This window comes from Xyrauchen texanus, chromosome 17 (assembly GCF_025860055.1).
Source record: "Xyrauchen texanus isolate HMW12.3.18 chromosome 17, RBS_HiC_50CHRs, whole genome shotgun sequence".
In the NCBI taxonomy this organism is placed as follows: Eukaryota; Metazoa; Chordata; class Actinopteri; order Cypriniformes; family Catostomidae; genus Xyrauchen; species Xyrauchen texanus.
The window spans coordinates 21,987,264-21,993,604 of record NC_068292.1 but is presented as its reverse complement, the minus strand read 5'-3'; positions in this window follow the sequence as shown (position 1 = coordinate 21,993,604).

The following is a 6,341-nucleotide window of genomic DNA, read 5'->3' as shown; positions in this document are numbered from 1 at the left end:
GATATTTTATGAAAAAGCCTTGAGAATGTTAACATGAGATTTGATCATTGAAATCAGTTACTTGACAACGAGAACCAGATCTTTTCTAAATGGCTCCGCAGAAAACTACATATTTCTGCAGAATCAGAATACCAGTTGTTCATAAAATTGTACAAGTTCCCCGCACCTTGATTCAATTTTCAACACGACTGTAGTACTCTCAGCTCCATGTAACATGTTTTACATGTTTAAGTCTACCCTAAAAAAAGTTATTTTAAGATTTATGCATTTCATTTTAATAAAAATTATTACAAAGAATCAATTAGAGTAATCTTTAACTAAATAAAATGAAAAAACCCTAAATGTGTTTTATTTATTTAATTTAGTCAAAAATTACACAATTCAGTTTGATGGAATTTTGTAATGCAACTTAAATGCATGCATCTAAAAAAAGCTATACTATATATACATATATATATATATATATATATATATATATATATATATATATATATATATATATATATATATATATATATACAGTATATATATATATATATATATATGTATGTAAGCAATATCAGAGGAGCAAGAGTGTGAAATGGCCCTACATCAGCACTGCTGTGATTTGGCCACAGATAATCATAGCAGTGCTTATTTAGGGTCATATTACACGATTGCAAGTGTGACATTGCTTATATACAACAGTTCAATGAACATGTAAAAATTAGTAAAAACTGAGTATGGTCATATAAATTCCAAGTCTCCATTAGTAATTAAATAATGTCACTTCAGAACTAGTATCACAGCTTGTGCTGTTTCTAACAAGTTATTGGATAAACAAGGATGGATGGATGGATGGGTGTGTGTGTGTGTGTGTGTGTGTGTGTGTGTGTGTGTGTGTGTGTGTGTGTGTGTGTGTGTGTGTGTGTGTGTGTGTGTGTGTGTGTGTGTGTGTGTGTGTGTGTGTGTGTGTGTGTGAGAGAGAGATGGAGTGTGTGCGATCACCTGTTGCCACACCCAAACAGCTTTCTGAAGGTCAGCTTTTTCTGTGGTAAAATAGCCATCTTAGCGGGGGTATTCCTCTATTTCGCGGTAGCCGGTGCACAAAAGTAATTCCCTATAGAAACCGCAATGTCCTCCGCCATTTTAAACAGTATGTATCCAATGTGGAAACCACGATAAGAGGTAAGCACCTTGAGTTCTGTAATGAATCAGTCTGTTGTGTCTCTCAGCTGTGCTGAGCCTTAATGCTGAAGGCTTTTTTTGCCACCACCTGCTATCTAAAAACATTAATGTAAAAAGAGACACACAGCCTTCATTAGCTCTTAACACATATGCAATGCTCTTACACTTTAGTTTAGGATGACGAACACAAGCGGAGTGATATACACACACAGTGAAGCATCCGAGTAGATCCTGTCAGGCCATCAGTGCTCATGGAACGTTTCTTGTCCAATCAGATTCGAGGACCAGAACTAACTGTTGTATATAAATATGGAAATGAAATACAAAAATGCAGTACAAAAATTTAATATGGTAATAAAATACAAAAAATGGAACATGGAAATGAAATAGAGTAGAGGCCAGTCCTCGCATGTGCACAAAACGTGGTCAAAATCCACACATGTAACCCATTCACATCCCAAGAATTCTCAACCGATGAACAAAACCAGGAGCTCTCTTGCACAACATAGGCTCACACATCTCCAACCAGCACACATGCGCAACATGATACAGTGCTTGCAAAACTCAGGTTTTTAAATAGGGGCACGTCCAATTTATGACTAGTTAAATTATGAAATGAATGAAATTTCTCCACTTGGCTACATCTCTAAACAAACTAATTATTAATGTGATTAGATGAGTCAATATATATATATATATATATATATATATATATATATATATATATATATATATATATATACAAAATATATGATTTTTGCAAATTTCCACAAATGTTTGCCCCAGAAAATGCGTGAAAAGTTTGTAGATTTGTGCATGGAACTACTCTTTTACACGACGGATCAGAATCTGCCAATGCTAGTTGAAACCAAATGATGCATCCAAGCCTTTGTTAGTTATAGAAAAATTTTGCTTTAGAAATAAAATCACGGCTTGTGCTGTTTCTATCAAGTTATTGGAGAAACAAGGGTGTGTGTGTGTGTGTGTGTGTGCGTGTGTGTGTGTAATAGAGAGAGAGAGAGATGCTGATGCTGTAGTCTGTTAGTCAGCTTTCTGAAGATATTTTCTCAGTGGAAAAATAGCCATTCAAGCAGGGGTATTCCTCCCTATTACGAGTTACCTGGTGTGCAAGATTCTTTCACTATAGAAACGGCAATATCCTTCGCTGTTTTGTCCTCTCCAATGTGGAAAGTCCAAAAGTAAGAGGTAAGTGCCTTGAGTTTGTGTAATTAATCAGTCTGTTGTGTCTCTCAGTCTGTTGAGCCTTAATGCTGAAGTTGTTCATTTAAAGCTATGTTCTGGCTTTAGTAGTAGTAATACAAGTGATCACGGAGCGCTGTTGAATATAACCACTGAGTGACGGTGACTCACTTCACGTCACCAACTGCTCATATTACACACAAATATGGCCTTTTTCCTCCTACTGGCTAAAATATGTAATTTCACAATATTAAATGTAAAGAGACAGATAGCTCTTAACACATCTGCACTGCACTTACGCTTTCATTTAGAATGGCACGAACACAAGCGGAGTGATACACACAGTGAAGCATCCGAGTGCTGATGGTGTGAGACCGGCTGCACAAATTTTGAATAATGTACAGATTTTGCTGTATCAGAAGGAAATTGGTACATTAATTCACAAAAGTGGCATTCAACTGATCACATTACTGATGTAAAAAAACAGCACCATCACTATTTGAAAAAAGTCATTTTTGATCAAATCTAGACACGCCCCATTTCCAGCAGCCATTACTTCAACACATTATCCTTGAGTAATCATGCTAAATTGCTAATTTGATACTAGAAAATAACTTGCCATTATATCAAACACAGTTGAAAGCTATTTGGATCATTAAATGAAGCTTAATATTGTCTTTGATTTTGAGTTGTCACATTGTCCAAGAGAAGGTCAATATTAGGTCAAAAAAGAAACAGCTTTCTCTAGAAACTCATCAGTCAATCATTGTTTTAAGGAATGAAGGCTATATGATGCTTGAAATTGCGAAAAAACTGAAGATTTCTTACAAAGGTGTACACTACAGTCTTCAAAGACAAAGGAAAACTGACTCTAAAAAGGACAAAAAGAGATGTGGAAGACCAGATGTACAACCAAACAAGAGGATAAGCAGATCAGAGTGTCTAGTTTGAGAAATATACACCTCACATGTCCTCAGCTGACAGCTTCATTGAATTCTACCCGCTCAACACCAGTTTCCTGTGCAACAGTAAACAGAAGACTCAGGGGTGCAGGCCTTATGGGAAGAATTGCAAAGAAAAGACACTTTTGAAACCGAAAAACAAAAGTAAAGGTTAGAGTGGGCAAAGAAACAGACATTGGACAACCGATAATTGGAAAAGAGTGTAATGGATCTTAACCTCATTGAGCTGTTGTGGGATCAGCTAGACTGTGTGAGAAGTGCCCGACAAGACAGCCACATCTATGGCAAGTGCTACAAGAAGCGTGGGGTGAATTGTCACCTGAGTATCTGGACAAACTGGCAGCTAGAATGCCAAGAATCTGCAAACTGTCACTGCTGCACGTGTATCTGTATATATATATATATATATATATATATATATATATATATATATATATATATATATACTGATCAGCTACAACATTAAAACCACTGACAGGTGAAGTGAATAACATTGATTATCTGGTTACAATGGCACCTGTCAAGGGGTGGGATATATTAGGCAGCAAGTGAACAATCAGTTCTTGAATTTCATGTGTTGGAAGCTGGTAAAATCGGCAAGCTTAAGGATCTGAGCGACTTTGACAAGGGCCAAATTGTGATGGCTAGACGACAGGGTCAGAGCTTCTCCAAAATGGCAGGTCTTGTGGGGTGTTCCTGGTATGCATTGGTTAGTACCTAACAAAGGTGGTCCAAGGAAGGACAACCAGTGAAGCAGCGACAGGGTCATGTGTGCCCAAGCCTCATTGATGAACATGGGGAGCAAAAACTAGCACATCTGGTCTGATCCCACAGAAGAGCTACTGATGTCCATGAGAGAAATGTGTTAGAAAACACAGTGCATCGCAGCTTTCTGTGTATGGGGCTACGTAGCAGCAGATCGGTCAGAGTAACAATGCTGTCCACTGTCGAAAGCATCTACAATGGACACATGAGCGTCAGAACTGGACCATGGAGCAATGGAAGAAGTTGTTCCAAGTCTGATGAATTATGTTTTCTTTCAAATCATGTGGACGGCTGGGTGCGTGTGCGTCATTTACCTGGGGAAGAGATGGCAGCAGGATGCATTATGGGAAGAAGGCAGGTCGGCGGAGGCAGTGTCATGCTCTTGGCAATTTTCTTGATATTGCTTAATATAAATTAATATTATTAACTCCTTTCTATCCTAAGGAAATGTCCAACTTTAAAATGGCACAGCTGGATCCTGGAGAATTGGCTAATTACAGATTTCAAATCTACCATTTATGTTGAAAACACTAGAAAAGGTAGTGTCCTCCCCACTATGTTAATATTTACAGAGAAATTGTATATATGAGCAATTTCAAGATTTAGGCCCCATCACAGTTCAGAGACTGCACTTATCAGAGTTACAAATGACTTATGTAATGACAAATATCTTATCATCTGATTGCGGCTGCATTTATTTTCTAGTGCTTTTATTTATTTACATTTTTTGTGATTAACATTCATATTGATTCATACAATAAACAAAGAAAGAAAAACATATATACACAGAATCAACATTTAACCCCCACCACTACCCCTCCCAATACCTGACCCTACCCTAACCCCCAACAAACATTCCTGTGGTCACACATGAGTATATACACACACACAAAAAACTAAATATACAGTATTGTGCAAAAGTTTTAGGCACTTGTGAAAAATGTTGCATAGTGAGGATATCTTCAAAAATAATGACATAAATAGTTTTCATTTATCACTTAATGTCCTACAAAGTTCAGTAAACATAAGAAAGCTAAATCAATATTAGGTGTGAACACCTTTGCCGTTAAAACACCTGGATACAGTTTTTATTGGTTGTTGACAGATAGGATGTTCCAAGGATCTTGGAGAATTCACCACAGTTCTTGTATCTATTTAGGATGTCTCAGCTGATACTGTCTCTTTATGTAATCTCAGACTGGCATGATGTTCAGTGAGGGGCTTTGTGGGGGCCATGACATCTGTTGCAGGGCTCCCTGTTCTTCTATTCTAATTTTCTATTTGCAAAAGTAATGTTTGGGAGTCTAACATTTATATTTCTTATTGACACACTAATGCTGAAGATATAAATAACCATCTTTAGACAAATGCTTTTGTGAAACATACATCAGATTTTTTGCACAATACTGTATAAATACAGCATATATACATATAAAATAATCACACACAATTATATATTTTTCTCTCTCTCCACTGCCCCTCACCGAGAGCCCAGCAAGAAAGCTAGATAGTTGCCCAATTTCCCAACAAACCGAAATTAATCTATTCATTTGTACCATTGCTACTGGGTGTCTATACAGCAACTTAATCCAACCAAGAAAATATTCCAAAACCCATACATTTCCAAAATCTTAAAAAGATAATCCCACTCCACCATTTCAAATGCCTTTTTGGTGCCAAGTGAGATGGCAGCGACAGGAGTCTGGTCATTTGCCACTGACCACATGATATTGATGAAATGCCTAATATTATCAGAAGAGTTACGGCCCGAATAAATCCCACCTGATCTATATGTATAAGAGATGTCATAACTTTACTTAATCGGTTAGCCAATTTTTTTTACAAAACTTTAACATCTAGCTGGATCAATGAAACTGGATGGAAACTATTACACTCGCTTGGATCTTTGTCCTTTTTAAGAATCAGACTGATCCGGGCTTGTGTCATGGTTGGTGGAAGCTTTCCATTCTTTAATGATTCCATATACATTTCTAACAAAATTTGGGCCAATTCTGTAGTATAAGATCTAAAAAAAAAACGTAGCCTTGCCTGTAGACAAGACCTTAATTACCTCGCCAAGCAAAATTATCTCAGAATCGATAATTGTTTTGCTCAGCCATCAGTTTAGGAAGTTCTAATGGTTCCACTAAGTTTCTAATATCCTCATCAGTAGATGAAGACTTGGAAATATAAAGATCAAGATAGAATTCTTTAAAAGCATTATTAATATCAATGGATGAGGTAAAT